The following is a 19,455-nucleotide window of genomic DNA, read 5'->3' as shown; positions in this document are numbered from 1 at the left end:
CGACATTATCTCTGGTGTCCTTGATTCTTTGTCGCCATGCCACCACTAAAATGTAGATGCTTATGTCATAGTCTCAGGTATACTTTAGTTACCCCTGCAAAGCCCCAAAGCCTATCACCCTGCCAGAGCCACTCATTGGCAAACAGAGCTGTTCTCTAAGGACTTCCAGTGGTGTGCTGGGTGAGCACGGCTCTAGCATTTATGAAGCACAGGAAATAGATTTTAATATCTGCAGTTGGAATAATGTCATGATGCACTGATCTGTGAATGAAAACCTTGACAGCAATGCCACAGACATTAGAAAGAACAGAGCAATTGTTTGCTAGTTATTTCCCTATTCTGATGACATGGTCTGATTTCTGGAACCTTGAAGGTAGGATGTATTTTTAAAACTGTGCAGACTACATTTAGAAAGGCAGAATAAATCTCTCATGTAAATAAATACAACTCAGGAAGTATCACTTGGCAAAAACCTCTGATAACCACCTCAGCAATTTTAAAAAAACTATTATCCCATACCTATGGTTTCCCTTAACCAAGTATTCACAGGAAGCCAGATATTCGATGTTTGCAAAACAACAATCATGATCCCTGTATTTTCAATTAAGAATGCCACAGAGAATTTCCTTAAGTTCCTCTTACCACCAGTACCATTCACACAGTCAAGCTGACTGCAAGCATGTGGCAGTAGGAGAGGTAGAAACAAGACCCCAGGGTAATCCCATTGGTGTCGCTCTGGCGTTCTCTCTGTTGGCACTGGTAGAGCTCAGGGCTGGTCAGGTGGAGGTGAGGGTGTGGCAGAGTGGGAAAGAACAGTGAGCAGTTACACAACTGTTCATTCTCCATCTTATTTTATTCCTGCTTTCTTCTCATTGCACAGGTCTTAATGTAAAGGTCAAGTGCTCCAAGTTTATCACCCAGCCACTTATGTTACCTGGGCATAGATAGCATTTACTTATTGAAGGGCACACCTCTCATATTAGGGTAATGGCTGCTATGCACTGCAGTATGCCTAGTACCTGGCACATGCCTGGTATGGAGGAGTTTCTTACACATGCTATAAACATGCAAGAGACCATTGGCCCCACCCAGCTCTGTGGGAGGATGACAAAGAGGCAGGCCTTCACAGAAGAACTAAGCCAAGTCTTGAACTTTCTGGAGTCGGGAGCTCTCTGGAGAAATGGGCTCAGTGGCAGGTTTGTTGGAGGGGAACAGCATATGAAAAGGCGGAGATGAAAAGGGGCAGTCCATGTGGCTGAGCTGTACATAAACCCAAAGGCGTGCCATGAGTTACTGCAGAAACATGCCATGAAGAATGACTGATGCTGAGGCTGACATAGCCTACAGAGCAGAGACCTTGGTACCATGAAGCTACAGTCTCGAAGACACAGTTAAAAAAAAAACAAAAAACAATGCAAGTAAACCTCAACTGTAACACGTATTCTAAAAGAATTAGACTGACAGCTATAGGAAATAATGATGCCTACACATGCATGTGTGGTTGGGGTCCAAGCTGGCCCTAAGATATTCCTAATGAAATTTTCTTTAGTACCCCAGTAGCCTTGCAGAACAGTAAGTGTTTTAGGGGAAAAGAACTCATGTTAAGTAGTTCACAAGGGCTGGCTCTAACATAGAGGTACAACCTCAGCGCAGGCTGGGATCACCTTCCTGTGGGCAGGATGGAGACTGTGCCTGCTCTCTTCATCACTATTAAAGACCTAAATATTACAGCTTATGGATGGCCAAGTATTTAGTCTGTGTTAATACCATTGGCTTAATGGAAAAATCTGATTTATATATATCTTTCGAAATATATAGTGCCTCTGGCAACTTCATTGTTCTTCATGAGCTGGCTGTGAAAACTATAATATAACTTCAGGTTCAGCTCTAGCCACACTATTTAGTAGATGCCTGACCTCAGGGTGATACTTAACTTACATGAGACACAGCTTCTTCATCTAGATAATAGGGATATTGACCGTATGTCTCACCTCCTTCACAGGTTCAAATGAGATAATGCATGTAAGCGACTTTTTGCTACATAAATGTCATAGTTGGTTTGGTGTTTCTGCAAACCATTCTAGTGAGCAGTTGAGACAAAATAAAAAGGCCTGGCCAGAGCCTGGTGGTGCAGGTCTGAAATACAAGCTACTTGAGAGGCTAAGACAGGAGGGTCATAAGCTCAAAGTAGCCTGGCTACAGGGGTGGTTCAAGGCTAGCCTGGACCACTTCAGGAGAGTTTATATCAAAACTGAAAAGGGTGAGGACGTGGCTCAGTGGTAATGGACCTGTCTGGTGTGGATGAGCCTCTATCTCAGTTTCACAATGCAAAACAACTTCAAGAGGTTAGACAAAGGAAATGCCCTGGCAGAGCACGATGCTGTGTTAGTGCTCAGGTACGCAGCACGGCGTCACTGCTGCATCCTTGAACTGCCCGCTCTCGACTGCGGATGCTCACAGCCTTGTAAATGTAAATATGTGATTGCCACCCACATCAGAGGCGGCTGACATACTGAGCACTGGAAAAACAGGAAAGACTAACTCCCAATTCCAAGGCAATTTCAAGACACTTTTCTTTATGTGCTAAATGCAACTAAAGAAGAAAGTTACATTCTAAAAGACAAAACAAAACAAAAACCCATACACATTAATAAGCGTCATTCAGTAATTTTTATGCTGATCAAGACTAAACATGAACCTACTGATAGCCATTACCAGAGGCGTACAGAAAGCAGAAAGAATGACTGCAAGACATATGCACTTAATTTTGACCAAAAAAATTCTACTTCTAGTGTTCTACTTTGAAAATACAGTCCTAATAATATAAAACTATGGATGAGTTTATTTACTGAAGCATTGAAAAACAGGAAACAGCCTAAATGCTCCTATGTAGGAAAGTAAGAGAATAACTGTGCTGTTCCCACAGTAAGTAATAATGAAGGAGGGGAAAAAAGTAAACAGGGAGCTAATGCTTACTGCTTTCCTGACATTTAAGTGAAAAAAAAAGTATAAAACAATGTGTATGTGTGCTACCATCTTTCACATACTAGAAAAGGAAATCACACACATGAATCTGCTTATCTGTGAAAATGCGATAAGGGCTGGGAGAAAATTTGGGATGCAGGGCAGGGCTCTGAGGCAGAAAGGCCACTGCTTAGAATATCTCTTTTTGTAGCACTGATTTTTTGAACTATCATGGTGCTTCACATCACTTGCAAAATTAAAATAATATGGAAAACTCAAAGAGGACTATAATCGCAAGTGAATCTGATTCTACTGCAAATGAACAGCAAAACCCAAGTGAATTACACCGCTACGATAAATGGGATGAGAGTTAAATACTTTGCTTTGGAAATGGCATTTTGACTGGATATTAAGACTAAGAGCTAACAATTCAGTAACTACTTTTTGTGTGATCTTGGATTGTAAATTATGACAGGCAGTCTTTTCACTGTTAAAGAAAGGAGTTACAAATAAGGCCAGTTGGGAGAGTTCTCCAAGGAACCTCTTTGTATTGAACTGGAATCTGACTTAGCAGAATGAATACACGTTTCTAGAATAGATAATGAACATGGTGGAAGAGTACGCCTGGTTTAGCAAACATGCACTTATCCTTGGCACTTCCTGCTGAGAGGGATTAGGAGCAATTACGATCGCTGGACCTTCAGTGTCTAAATATCATCCATCAATAAAAGGGACCAGAGCTTCCTAGAGAAGTGATTTCTTGTAGAAAGGGATTAGAGAAAACCAAGGGTAGAACATCCTATATTGTCATAAAAAAAAAAAAAGAAGTTTCCAAAAGAATAAAAGTACATCAAAAAGAAGAAAGGCTATAATGAGGAAGAATGATAATGGCCGATGCTGGAACAAGTTGACCACAAAAATAAATACAAGAGTATTGACTACTGACCCATGCAAAATATATCTATAAATCCACACAGATACAAACAAATAAATAAACAGGCAAGGACAAACAGCCCATCCCTACACAAGAATTGAATTTAAATAATACAGATGGAATGAGAGAAACAAAGAAGCACTATTAGGCAAAGATTATAGCAACAATCATAGGCAGAACACACCAAGAGATACACAGTTAGTTATCCTGAAAAAGGAACAAAACACTGGAGCAGTGACAAAGACATCCTCATTTACAAAGGAAAAACTCGCTTTGCAGTAGGCAGATCCAGAAGACACGGCCTTGACCGATGATCAAAGTTAACTTAACTATAAACAACACACACAGAGCTGTGTGCCCTGATCATAACTGTAATTCTAGCTCCAAGGGATGTGATACCTTCATATAGACCGACATGCAGGTAAAACACCAATGAACATAAAATAAGGGTAAGTAAACCATTAATATCCTGGTAAGATTTCAGACAATGTACAGTTTAGTTAATATAGTTTCAATATTAGTTGTTCAGTTTTGCTAATTTTATTACAGCTATATCTGTTGTCAACATTAGAGATATCTGGGTGAATACTGTATGTGACGTCTATTATTTTTTTGTAAAATTAATATTTGTTTCAAAATGACAACTTAAAATATGGACAAATGAACACAGGACGAAGGAACTAAGCTAAAAACTAAAATTTTCTAAGTGAAACCGGTCTTATTTCCACAGTGAAAGATCTGATATATAAATGTTAGGACTAAAAATACATCTTCCCTCAGGGGAGGACGGTGAGTCACACAAGCACATTAACAAGGGCCCTGCAGATGCTGCTGCGTGCTTCCCAGCTCCATCTCCCGCCACGGAGCTGGGTGCTTGTAATAAAATCAGAAACGCCCTAGTGCTTGAAAGGCTAAGGGTTAAAATTTAGCAGTAGGATTAACTTCTTTCATGTAATACTTGGATAAAAGCCATTTGTAAAGAAATTTCTTGGCACACTTACAAAGAGATAAATATGAAAAAGCGCTTGTCTCTGTAGAAGTCACAGAGGCTACAAAAACAAAGAAATGACACTTTCAGAGACAGTTGTTGTTGTGTTGCCGGTCCCTGAGAAGACCCCCCCCCACGGGGATTACCGTTCACCCTGGCTGCTCAGGAGAATCACAGGCTCCTGCTCAAAGCACAGATGCCCAGGTGCCACCCCTGGAGGGTCTGATTTAGAGGTTGTAACAGCTCCTTGGATCCTGGTATGCAGCTGAAGTCTGAGTGAGATCCACTGGGTGGATTGACCTACAACTTCGGCAAAGTCAGACAACTAAAAACAAAGCACTCACTTTGGCAGATATAAATAGCGCCCATGTTCCGACATATTACAACAATGTGGCCTCTCACACAGCAGCTCCTTGTTTCTGTGCCAGCAGTTTCCAGGCTCCTTCTGCTGTGTCTTCTGTGACACTGTAGTCTTATTACATGTACTTTAGCAGACACTGATGGTACTCTATGACAAGTTCCCCTGATTCTCCGTGTGTGTGTGTGTGTGTGTGTGTGTGTGTGTGTGTGTGTCAGTTTATGTCCTTGCATTTACTTTCAAGCACAGCATGTAGTATGATTTCTGCATCTTACAATTACTTATTAACATATCCGTCTCAAAGGCTTTAAGTAGGTTTTGGACACTTTGGGGCACTGAATTTGGAGTATACCTTCTTTTAGGAACACTGAATCTCTGAAAATATAATTAAAGCAAGCTATTTAATATAATATAATTAAAGCAAACTATTTTTTTCCATAAACGCAGAAGGCTGTAGACAAGAAACAACACAGCAGAATCCTCCATGTCCCTACTTTTCACATTTACTTCCCCACCAGGGCGAAGTTTCATGCTGACTGTTAGTCCCGGATGGGCCACTTCATTTTGAGAATTTGTAGACAGAATTGGACAAGAGACTATCTTCTGGCCTTTTTAGCTGTTGTGTTAGTGAGGTACAGCCACACAGCTGTGAATACTGGTGAGATGATAGCTTCCTTCTCAGTGCTATATGGTATTCCACGCTCCCAGGGGCATTCGGGTGATTTCCACTGCGGGGCTGCTGTGCGTGGCTGAGAACATCAGCATGCTGTGGATTTACTGACTGTGCTTTGCTGTGGACCTATGTTTTCATTTTGCTTGCGAAAGACATACATAGGAATGGAGTCTCTAGCTAGATGTGTTTTGGTGCCAAAGTGACTTCCAGTTCCCTCCGGGAAGTACACCGGTTCTTCTTTCACCACACCTTGATGCTACTCAACGCTATGCCCGACTACAGCCTTCAGGGGCCAAGCAGTGGGCTTTAATGTCCCATCATTAAATCATTCCCTGGGAGGAATGATTCTGCACATCTTGTCACGATAGCATACATTTTTGTTTTGAAATGCTGTAACAAACACACAGTTATCAATTAGACTAAATAAATAGAGAAGGGAGGGCAGATATGTAACTTAAAAGAATAGTGTTCTACGTAGGAAATCATTTTCACTGTAATTTGAAGGGATTTCTAGTACAATATACTTTTTCTGCTTTCAGAAATAGGAATCTTAAAGCAGGAGAGTAAATGCAGGGAGGTGAGAAGGGATGTAGAGAAAATTCCAAAGCTGTGGAATATATTTAGTTAGAACATTTGATCTTTGCAAACGAGTGCAAAATCCATATTGTAAGAACAGTTGCCCAACAATGTGGCTAACACTAGAATCTGGAAACAGAATTGTCTCCAATTTCAAAGATGCTGCACCTCAGGCCATTAATTTTGCATAGCTGTACACAGAGTTCAGAGCAGCGATGCGCAAGCCTGGCTCACGCAGGGAGCAAGCCTGCCACGGCCTCTGACTTCCGTGGCAAGACGTTCTCCTGCCCTTTACATCCTGGGATGGAGATGCAAGCGTTATTGACAGGTTACATCTACTCTCATTCCCTTTAGGTAAACACGTCGGTAAAAATAGTAAGTCCAAGTGAATTTTGTTTTCTTAAAAGAAGTAGAAGAGAAAAAAAAAAGCTTTTAATGCATGAGAGCAAGAATAAGTGCCACCCTTTAACTCATATGCATGCATCGTTTTCCAGAAAAGAAACACTCAAATCTGGCAGGGTATGTAGAAACTATTTCCATATACCTGACTTCCAAAGTGTAGTAAGTGAGGGGCGTATTTAGAGCCCTGCTGATGCCCTCCCTGCTCTGAGTTTCAGTGGTGCTGTGTGTGGTGTAACCAACCTTTGAAAGGATCTCTCAGTTCCCCTGAAAGATCCTCTTATTACAATGAAAATGAAGAAGTCGAAGAAGAAAAGGAAGAAGAAGGAGGAGGAGGAGAACACATTAACATTCAAACATTAGCAGAGATTGTAAAATCCCTGGTTCAGTAATTCTGTTTATTTCAACCTGCATAAATAAATATATTAAATAATTAGATATCCTTTTCAAAATCTTGATATTATATCAGACTTCTTCATGTTATGAGAAGTGAATTCTGGTTCAGAATATATTAATTCAGTAATATAGAAAAGAACTTTAATGTCTAGTTGAACTGAATTTTCCAGAGTAACCATAAAGACAGAGCATCAGTTCTAAGCAAGCATGACATACAAACATTTGGGTGACTCTTGTAAGGAAAGTCAGATGAGGAGGCACAGAAGTTGGTGTAGACACACAGTCAGGCAAGCCAGCTAACACTAGAGATCTCCTGAAGCAGAGGCAAAGGGAAAGCAGAGCAAACACATTCTCCTGCCTCAACAGATTCCAAGTGCCTACTACGTGCCGGGTGTTGTTTTAGGGGACGAGCACAAAGGGCTCAATTCCCTGCCATATTAGAGCTTATATTAAGTTAAACGGAACATATCATTTGTCAGGTGATAATTCTGTTTGGGGTGAAATAAAGCAGGCTATGGGCAGGAGCGTTCAAGGCTTCACAGGGAAAGCAATATATGACCAAAGACTGAAAGAGGATCAAGCAAGCCTTCCAGATATTTAAGAGAAAGGTATCTACACAGGCAAGATCTGAAATTAAGTATGTGAGGTGGGGAGAAGGCTGGTCTGTGCTACAGTGATGGAGAATAGTTGTGATGAGATCACCAAGGTAATGAAAAGACAAGAGTGGAGAAAACCATCTTGCAGGTCACCAAGCAGTATTGGCTTTGGCTCTGAAAATAAAATAAAATAAAATAAAATAAAATAAAATAAAATAAAATAAATAAAAAAACCAGAAATCTGAAGGAACATCTATGGCATAGTAGTGGTGTAATTTACCCAAATTATCAAAAGCTGCTCTGGATTCTGGACCTGAATAAAGACGGGAAGCAGAGCAACTACTGAGGAGGAAGCCACTGTCATCTTCCAGGCAGGAAGTGAGAATGGATGGGCTGCATGGCTGGGTGGAGGGCACGGGCTGAATTCCCAACAGACATCAGCTGAACCGTAATATTTGCTGATGGGGGATAGAGGGGGAAGAAAAGGAGTCTTTAAGAATGTCAAAAGAGGTGGGTGTGGTGGCACATACCTCTAATTTCAACTCTTCTGGAAGTAAGAGCAGGAAAGTCATGAGTTTGAGGCAGCCTGGGCTACATAGTGAGTTTGAAGCCGGTTTGGCCAACCTAGTGAGATCCTGTCTAAAGTAAAAGCAAAGGGTTGCGAATGTAGCCCAATGCCATGGTGCTTGCTGAGCATGCGCAAGGTCCTGTATTAATGTACAGTGCTGCTAAGCAAACAAATAAATTAAAAGTCGTAGCATTTAGACTTAAAAGAAATTTCTTCTATGGATTTCCACTGTTTTTTTTTTTTTTTTGCTCGTGTCCATGTATGTCTAAGTGTCTTTGTGCTGCTGGGAATGCAATAGCTTCTTCCAATACATATAAAGTCCAGAGTGAGGCATAGACCAGCGCTGATCATCTCTGTCTATCACTGCCAACCTGAAGACTTGTTAGCATTCTATAACTTGCTTATTTAAAACTGTACATTGTAATTACACACACCCAGGAGGGACTTCGCTATCTTGCAGAGTCATATGCACCCTTCTACTTTAAAGATACCGACTGGGCAGCTCTAGTATGTCAGTGACTATGGTGGCTACAGATACCTTTGGGGAAATTACGGGATAACACTTAGAATATTCAACATTAGGCATTTAGTTAAAAAATAAAGTAAACGGCACCACTTAAACGGTTGTGGCCAAGCAGCTCACCGAGTTTTACTAGGACATAAAACAAGGACTTGTGCATTCCCATCAGTGGGTTTTCTGTTGTGTCTATGAGCACCAGACAAGCACACTTACTGCTGTCAATACTCAACCTCTCCAATCCTGAGGAATCAGGTGGCAAAAGCACAGCTGCAAAGAACCTAAAACTAAGCATGGAAGTGCAGCTCAGTTATGGGTCCCTCCCTGCAACCAGAGCACCTGTGGCTCATGGTCCCATGGAATGGTGGCTATCTTGGTAATGTTCCTTATCACTATGTCTCTGCCGTTACAAAATCACAGAAAATAGCATGGAATTCAAAGCATTCTTGTGGTGGAGAACTGGAAGAAAAGAGAACATTAAATTATCAGCATTCTCTGTTTTTTATTTTCTGTCTTATCTATCTATCTATCTATCTATCTATCTATCTATCTATCTATCTATTTACTAGAACATTCCCATTCCCTGGCAGTTTACATTCTAGTGTCTACCTGTTAGTAACTCTAAATCCAGAAGTAAAGCCTATGCATTCCATTAGAGGGACCAAATTGTAAGCTTAAAACACAAGGGGTAAATAAAAGAATGAGAGGTGGAAGAGAATACACATAGTTAGCAACAGGTACGAAGTGGTTAAGAAGTGAGTTGTCCCTTCAAACAGCTCATACACAGAGCGTGCTGTCTCCAGTGGGTGGCACTAGTTTGGGTGGTTCTATAAATGTTAGGAGGTGGGACCTACTCGGAGGAAAGAGGCCAATGGGGGTGTCCTGCTGGGGACCACTCCGTCTCTCACTGGCTCCCAGCCATCATGAATAAGTGGCTCACTCTGCAACTCCTTGCTGCCACAACACTCTCCATCACCACAGGACCAGAAGTGGTGCCTGGCTCAAGCCATGATGTCCTTTCCTTTTAGGGGGAATGTCCACATGGCCTTTCCTCCCATTAGGCCACTAATTGCAGGTACTTGGTCATGGTCATCAAAGTCTAAATGACATGTAAGGGAAAGAAAGACCAAGTGCAGAGCATAAACTGCACAAATGACACGTGACAGGATCCTAGTCCTGGATCTGCTCATTACAGTGTGTTAATGTGTGATGCACACAGGTAAGATACAAACGCACAGTTATCCTTGAGTGCTAGGCCATGGACTGACCTTTGGAATTTTGTATTACCAGGGCCTGGGTCTCAGAGATGTGTTCATACACACACAATCTTATATATACATATATATATGTAATTAAATATACTAAATTATTTATGTAATACAATTTATAATGAATTATATACAATAAATATTATCAATAATAAATTATATCTATCATGTTTAAGGGCAAGACACTTCAGGATTACTTTTGTAGGGTACATTCCAAAATTCAATAAACTCCAGTTTCTGCAAAATCTTGATGCATTCCCTGACCCAGACGCTGTGCCTTTTAAATGCGTTTCTGTACCATCAAATGATTGTGCTGTGCTACACAGCCAGGTTTAGAAATCACTGGCGAGAGACTACAGACTGATCTGTTTAATGAGTCTCTGACACCTAGGTAGCACTTACTTCCTTTTTGTTACGTTGCCACCATTGATCGGGCCATAAACTACATAACGCTCTGTAGTTTGGCAAAGGCTGACAAATGGCAACGTGTACTTGTGCGCTGCGGTGATGAATCACATAGCCCTCAGTGCCAAGGAATTAACTCTCCATTTGTATGGACCGGCTGTGGCAACATCGTTCTCTCCAACAAGGAAGGAAAGGGATTTGGACAGAATATTAACAGTTGCTAATACCAAGCAAATAGAGTAAATTGGATTTATTAAAAAGAGTATCTGTGTGGATTTTTAGCTACAGACTTGATATAATTTGTCTAGCTTTCTAATTATAGCTGGGACAGAAAATGGCTGAACCCAAGGACCTCTCACGATAGCTAATAAACTTTTACTTACAGGGAGAACATTTCTCGGGTTGGAGAATGACAAATAATTTACTAAGCTTTTCCTGAAAGATAGCGAAAGGTGTTTCACCTATATCCAGCTGATGAATTAGCTTTAGCTAATAATCAGTATCATGAGACAGGGAAGAAGCAGCCTGTAATTATTCTGAAAGGAATGAGGGAACAGATCTGATAAAGAGACTAAATCAGCTAATTCCTCTTGTGGCATACTGAGCAGGCAAGAAGCTGATTTTGCCATGAGTTTAAAGGCAGGCATAGGTGAGGGACACTGACAGTTTTTACCTGCCTGGGATCCATTGCCACTGCCTGATAAAAGCAAAACTTGTCAGTTCTCCTTGCTCAGGATGCAAACTGAGGGCTGTCACTGGATGCTCTCTGCATGTGCCCCAAACCCAAGTTTCCAGTCTCAGGCACAGACATCTAGATCTCTCGCAAAGTGGTAGCTTAATAAATCTGAAGTCCACCTACTCTGGAGAAATTTCCCTAAAGAGACTGTCATTAGTTATGGCCTCCTGGAGACCCTATGTTTGCCCTTTCCAAAGCTTACCATCTTAAATTTTAAATTTTTATTCTGAGGGTGTAGTAGGTTGAATAAGAACAGCACCCTAGAAGCTCTTATATTTGAATGCTTACTCACCAAGGTATGGCACTATCTAAAAAGATTAGAAGGATTAGGAGATGTGGCCAAATTGGTGGAAGTATGTCACTAAGGGTTTGAGGTTTCAAACGCACATGCCAGACCCAGTCTTGCTCTCTCTCTGCTCACAGATCAAGATTCAGAGCTCTCTGTTACTTCTCCAGCACCTGCCATGCCTGACTCCATGCTCCCCGCCATGATAATGGACTAAACCTCTGAAACTGTAAGCATGCCCCCAATGAAATGCCTTCTTTCCTAAGAGTTGCCCTGGTCATCTTGTCTCTTCACAGCAATAGAACAGTGAGTGACTAATATGGAAAAGTAAAAGTACCTCATTTTGCTAGTATATTTCTTTGTTGTTGCTCTGCACTGTATTTCTTATGTAGGTGTTGTTCACTCCCAAAGACTCTTAACTGCTGTAGAATATTATGCGATACTTGATGTTGTCTCTCATCCATGTATTCACCAGGCCTGACCCTGCTTAGCTTCTGAGGTCAGAGTAGATCAAGCATGTTCAGAGTGAACCAGCATCGAGAACCTCATTCATTGTTTTCCACAAAAACAGAGTCCCTCCCAGCATTTTCTCAGCACTTTCCCCACACAGCAAATCAAACAAATTATTCTCGTTCATTATATAAGTATATGTGCCTTAATATATATGTATATGGTTTTTACTTTGTATTTAGCCAAAATAGTGAAACTGAACTGCAAAAGAAAGAACTATAGACTTTACAATGAGAGATGATTCTTTCAAAAATCTATACAATTAGTCCTGTTCTAGTGATACATCCCGTAAATTCCATCACTTGGAAGGCAGAGACAAGAGGGTCTTCAGCCTAGGCTCCATAATAATGACCAAGGTTAAGGAAAGCATCACACACTTGGAGTGACTTGATGCTTCTGCAGGACGGGTGGAGATACTGACCACTTTCCCACATTTGTAAGCTGTATCATTATTTGTAAATTGTTGGGCTTTGCTGGTCCTATCTGTTTTTGTAATCACAGTTCTTATGGCTGTTTTTCTCTGGTTCCACATTTGAGTGGAATAAATACTAAATACTTGCCATAAGTTTGCCCAGGACTCTAGTCCAGACACCTTTTTTTGACTAATCCCTTGGGTAGCTAGATGATGCTACCTGAGGATCTGTTCTAAAGCAAGGCTCCGCATAGACTATCCAAGTTCCTGCATGTGTGACAGAGACTGCTCCCTTATGCTTGAGCACTACATGGCTAAATGCTGCCTTTGGGAGTCACGCCTATTTCTATCTCCAGAGCTTTATAAACAAGTGCCCCCTTTTGCAGAAGCGTATGCCTGAGCTGATTTCTTCCCCTTCCATATGTGTCTTGCTTTTAATGTTTGCAGGCCATATGGCTTTCCCTTTGTCTCTCAGGATCAATATCTTTATCAAAATATGTCTTCATAATTCTGTAGTGATTTATTTTCCTGGAACTCTGCAGGGTTTAAATTATTTTAAATGTATTCAAAACTCTTGAGTTATAAGATCTATAGGCTTCACATTTGCTCTTGTTGACTTCAGGCTTCTTATCCTCATACCCCACAAACCATGCTTACAAATGAATGCTGAGTCACAGACATTATAAAGGATCCTGTGATAGTGTTCCTTCCAACGACTTTCTTCTTTCACTGACTGGAAATGGTTGTCTGTGGTAACCATGGGTGAGGGATATCAGTGAGTTAGGGCTGACCACAGCAGCTACTAGGGAAGCCTTATTGCCTGTTAAAACAACAGGCACAGATCTATTATTTTATTTTTCCTGACATCCTCTCGGGTTTTTCTGCTCAAGAAGTTATATGATACTTAACATCAGAACTATCTGGGTCATTCTGAGTTGAGTTCTGGAAGCTTCTCTTCTTCCCTTTCCTTTATCCACCTCCTTTCTAGGAGTCTTCTCCAGCCTCAGCTAGCAGACGATGTAGACGGATCCTCGGCATACTGTGCCCTCTAGAGGAGATAGTTTCTCTAGTATTTGTGAAACGGGGGTCCAAACAGCCATTCCCATCCTTTCAGATTCATGACTAATCAAAGAACTGTTTCATATACTTTTCTCAGTGGGGACACTCACTGTTTATGTTAACTGCGAATATTTCTCCAGATACTTCTGCTCACAAAGTTAAATCGAGTAGATAAGGTTGAAAAATAAATTATGTGGGAAATTATTGAACTTTGGGTTAATTTTAATAATATTTATTGCATGAGTACTGCACAGGACATGACAAAAGAGGAAAAAGATGAGTAAAATGCTCTTTGGCCTTACTTTCAGTAAGGGAAGAAAATAAATAAAGTAGAAGAAATTTGTCTTACTCTGAGCAGTGTGCCACAGCCACCTTCCACTTTTCATTTTCAGGTGTTCTCCTTTGCCTCCTACCTTGTTTACATGTTGTAAACATTCCTCTCGATAGCCCCATGCATTTTGTTATTCTGGCCCTTACACACACGATGTCTTGCCCCACTGAGGTATATTTCCTTCATGGTAAACATCTTCTGAGGTATTAGTGGGTAGTCAAGTGTGACTTCTTAAACATCTACGGGCTGGCTTCACTTGCACACTGAACAGCTGTAGAGTGCAGAGCGCTTCAGGAAGAAGCCATTTCTTCTCACCGGGGATGGTGCTGTTGCTTAGAGCTTGGGTCATCTCTGATCTGGACGGGGATCATGATTCTTTTGAAAGCCTCCTTAGAATTTGCATTTTGTTCTTGATCTAAAATGTCACAAAGAGGCACTTCTATACAGATCTATTTTCACACACAGAGCTGGGCATTTTGAGGCCCATTCAACCTGAAAATAACGTTTTAGCTTTCTTTTTTTTTCCTTCAAGGGTACAGTTTCTCTTTATCTGTGTAAATAATATTAATATTTATTTATTTATTTATTTATTGCCATCTACTTTGCCACTATTTCCTCTTGCCTCATTTTTATCTGTTTGTTTTCATATCTCTTTTATGTAAATGCTTTTTTCCTTGTCATAAGTCCGATGCCTAAAGATAATTTTACCTTATCACCCAGGGTTTAAGAGAATCCAATGCCTCTGAAAGCTGGGCCTTACTCATGTTCTCAGCCGAAGATCTCTTTGCCAGGGCATCTTTATGAAAGCTTCGGTTGTGTTTCCTATTTTGCTACAACAGTTTCCACTTCTCCTGATACGTTTTCTAAAAAAAATGTGCTGTTAACTTATAATCTATATTTTTTCCTATCATTTCCCTTTAAACAGTTCTCTTATAGAGTTTACAGAGATGGCTCATTTATTATGTATGTGTACTGCTCTTACAGAAGACCCAAGTTCAATTCCCAACACATACTTAGGTTGGCTCACAACCACCAGTACCTACAGTTCCAGGAAATCCAAACCCTTTGAGCTCAGTGGGCATCTCTATGCATATGTTTGTGCACTTGAGTGCAAATGCTCACACCCACATACACACAGAATTAAAAATAAACTTTAAAAATGGTCTCATATAAATAAATCCATGTGTCCACAGTCATTTTAACTGGTAAGACAGAAGAAAGCAGGAAATACATGGCCTTTCCTAAGTGTTCATAGTTTTGGGCTTTAAGAGTTGCTCCCTGTGGAGCTGAATGGAACATGTGGTATGTGCTGTTTTGTAAAAAGGAACAAGAAAGCAAACTGGAAACCGCCTCGCATGATATGAGCACTGTACTTTGGGAAATACAAGTAAACTAATCATTAAATCATCACATCTTTGGGTTAGTCTGCTCTTTTTCCTAGATTTAGGATAGTGCTTAGATGAATGGACTATTTTTAAAATGCAACTTTATGGAACTGGGTGCATTTTACTATTTTATCATTTAGTGTATTATGCTTATCATAGAACCAAATATTTGAAATTGAAATCTATATGCTAGAAAAGTCTCCATATACCCTCAACTGCTTGTTTTTAATAGTTTCTATAACTTATACTATTCCTTCATAACATATGTGAAGTACTTACAGTTTCAGTAACACCTTACATATGCTAAATAATTTTATTTAGAAACAAACAAGAAAACACCTGGTATTATATAAAGGAGGGAAGTCTGGTAAAGAGACTCTTTTTGTGAAAGCAAATGTCATCTTACTAGGACTTTTTCCTTTACATTTTAGTGGGAGAGTTCAGTTTGGTTTAAACGTAATAAAGTTTTATGAAATAGTCTTATGCTTCCACTTATTTTCCCATCATCTGCTCCCAATATATGTAACAGGCATTAATTCAGCTGACTATTTCTCAGGTCCAGGGAGAGACTCCTTCAAGAGAAGTGACTATGATTGACAGTGTCCTCAAATCAGTAATATCATAAATATTTATACATATATAGTTATAAACACACTATTATTAGTATAAGAAATATAATTTATCCTTGGTGATAAGAGCTTTGAAAGTTTTTTTTTTTTTAAGAGCAACAGACTGTAAACATTTTAGTTCTCTGCAATGCTATGGTAGCGGCAAAACCAAACTTCTCCAGCTAAAGAATGTGAGGTGACTGTTCTCTACCAGCTGCTTCAACACATATGCACACAACACAGAGCAGCCACACATGCTGAAAAGTTATCTGTGTGCATGGCACACAGGAATATCTAAGGAACTGCTCAGACTGTAAGAAACTGAAGGTTCTAGGTCAAACTCCTGATCCCCAAAACGACTATCTATGTAAGTACCACAAACTTATTAAAGCTGAAAAATTGTAGTAATGCATTTAACTCAGTGAATCGAAATGTTATTTCAATATGGAAGCGACATAAATTACACATGGCATTTTATATTTTTAGTTCATATTTTGAGTTAAAAATAAACCTAGTGCGTGCCCGATTCGTGCTCCTCAGCTGGGTCACTCCGTTACAGCGCTCAGCGGCTGTGTGCGGCTGTGGCCGCCAAACGCTGCACTGGACCGCAGGCACACGGCATGGTCACACTCTGCCAGATGAAGAACTTCAAACGCCATTTAAAAACACACCCAGAGCACTGCTCTCCGCTCTCAAGCAGTAGACTGCTGTGTCTACATGCTCAGGAACACTGGGTCTCATTCTAAGCGTGCAAAAGTCAGGGGCTGAAGGCAGGGGCATCAGAGATCCTGAGTCAAATGTATATAATATATAAATTGTGTGTGTGTGTGTGTACTCGGTGATACCTCATCTAAATATCCAAAATTATATTCAACACATTCTTGTCCTAACCCTAAAGTTGACACTGGCCTGCAGCTCCTTGCACTAAATAGTAAATGAGGTAATGACACGTCACACTTAGAAAGCCTTAGCGTAAGGTAGATAGATGTCCAATAAATATCAGTAAATGTGATCTCAGAAGTCACCTTTCATTGAACACATAGTCTGTATTTCTAAGATTTCTCCTCACAACTTAATTCTTTAAGTTATCATACAAAGGAATGGCTTCACCATGGCACACAAGGGTACTCTCTATTTTTAAAGGGAACCCTGTAAGGCAGCAGATGTACATACAGAACTAACACAGAGAGATGTTAATTTTAAGAATGTATTTTATTACATGTCAACTACAGCAAGCATTTCCAGAGACTACTCAGGATCTCAGGAGATTAAGAGAGTTTATGCTGAGTATCTGCTCATAATGAGGAGCTTATCAACCACAGAATATTTTCAATTATTTCCCTGAGACTATATTATTATGTGCATGAACATAAGCTATATTTCGTACGTAATGAAGCATGGATTTAATTGCTTTTATAAGATTTACATAATATTTATAGCTACTTTTTACATGTTGTAAACTTTATAAACTTGTATAAGGTAGTCACACTCATTTGGTGTTGTGGAGACTGGACTCCAAAGAAGGCAAACAGTGAGACGACTGACTACATCACGGTGGTCACTTCACTGAAATCAGTGTTTGCCCCTCTCTCTCTGTCTCTCTCTCCCCCTCCTGCCCCCTCTTCCTCTCAGCAGGACCTCACTCTCTACAGCACTGGTCTGGAACTTGTTATATAGACCAGGCTGGATTCAAATTCACGGAGACTCAGCTGCCTGTACATTTCAGGTGTTGTGATTAAAAATGTGTAAATTAATGATTTTCTCAGTTAAAAATTATTCAGCAATTTTCAAGGAGTTTTATTTTAATTATTTTGGGGAGATATGTTTCTTGAAAACATATTCTTTTTTACTTTTAAAGTACTATTTACTAAATCTAGTTAAACCTTTCCTTGAGGATAGTTTAATCTGCTGTTTTGAGAAGTTTACTGACAACTACAGAGGAATTCTTAGTAAACCCAAATGACTACCAGGACCATATGTTTAAGGGGAATGAGGAAAGCTGCTTTACTGCATTATTTATGTAGACATGTTTGTTTTGCATGTTACACATGAGAGTATTTTCCTCCATAAAAGAAAAACACATCCTCCCTTTTTACATGATTCAGCTTTCCTACCTTTTGTATGTTTGTTTTTAAATGGTGACAAAACAAAACAAAACAACCCCCCCCCCCCAAAAAAAAAAAACAACTTTGTTCAATTTCTTTGTAGCCAGATCAGTCTTAAAAATAAACAATGACTAAATTCCAGGAGGCAAAGGAAGGTGGATCTCTGTGAGTTTGAGACCAGCCTGGTCGAAAAAGTCAGTTCAGGACAGCCAGGGCTACACAGAGAAACCTTTCTTGAAAAAAACAACCGACCAAACAATAAGCAAGCAAGCAAACAAACAAAGAAAAAACAATGACAAATCACAACCATCATCAAGCCTCCATTCTGGGAAGAAAATGGAGAAGAATGAGAACCATGCTGCGAACTATGTAATGGGCAAGCTGCAGGGATTCAAGTCTTAAAAACAACTGTCTTATGGTTCCCACCTTCAGTGCCAGCACTGAGTCCCAGATCTCTGAGTTCAAGGTCACCCTGATCTACAGAAGGAGTTCCAGCATAGTCAGGACTACACAGAGAAACCCTGTGTCCAAAAACCAAAAACAGAAAAAGCAAAACAAAACAAAGCACCCCTAACCACTACCAAAAACAACAACAACAACAAACAGCCAAGCAAAACCACAGAAAGAACAAGTGTCTTTTAGGAACACAGATATGAGTGACTAGCCATGTGTGGTGGTCCACACCTATAATCCTATAAAAACCTATAAAAGCACTAGGGAGGAAAAAAGAAATCTCTAGGTAAGTCTTACCAACCAAATGAAACAAAACCTAGAACACTGTGCAGATAAACACTGTGGTAACTAAGGGAAGAGGACAGTGAGCTGCATATGGCCATGAGCTTTGGAATCGCTGCTGTAATGATGACTAATTATTAATAATGGCTAATTTTTGCAGATCTTATGCATTTCTCTCCCTTCCCTTGTTATCATATCTCAATTCTGAGGGCACTTGTCCAGCAGACAGCTTAAGAAATCAGATAATCTCACTTTTCAAAACATTTAAAATTACAATGAATAAATTCTGTAAGAATAAAGGACAAATGGTTTCTTTAAAATCTTTTAAATTACTGAGTCCAATACAACTCAATGTGTAGGTTTTTTTTTTTAAATGAATGCTGCTAATATTACTGGCATACTATTGATGTAATGAATGCTGCTGCCACAGGACAGGAGGAACAGCTACGACCATGCATGGTCATAGTATTAGAAGTACCATTTTTAGAGTAGGAGTTGTAGTCAAAACTGTGACTACCATAAGATCGCAAACAAAACAAAACAAAACACAACCAAACGAAAAACAAAAACTAAACAAAACTAAGTGTATTAATTAGTTCTCTGTTGCTGTGATAAAACACCATCTTCCAAATCAATTTAAGAAAGA

At 39.9% G+C, this 19,455-nt stretch overlaps 1 protein-coding gene across 1 annotated transcript in view; it reads right to left on the bottom strand.

The window, feature by feature from the left end:
• The window catches only part of Fbxl17 (F-box and leucine rich repeat protein 17), a 449,288-nt gene that overhangs the window by 21,897 nt on the left and 407,936 nt on the right, over nt 1-19,455 (bottom strand).

The sequence above is a fragment of the Meriones unguiculatus genome, chromosome 15 (genome assembly GCF_030254825.1).
Source record: "Meriones unguiculatus strain TT.TT164.6M chromosome 15, Bangor_MerUng_6.1, whole genome shotgun sequence".
NCBI lineage: Eukaryota > Metazoa > Chordata > Mammalia > Rodentia > Muridae > Meriones > Meriones unguiculatus.
Note: the sequence above shows the minus strand (reverse complement) of the source record. Positions and strands in the feature narration are given on the sequence as shown.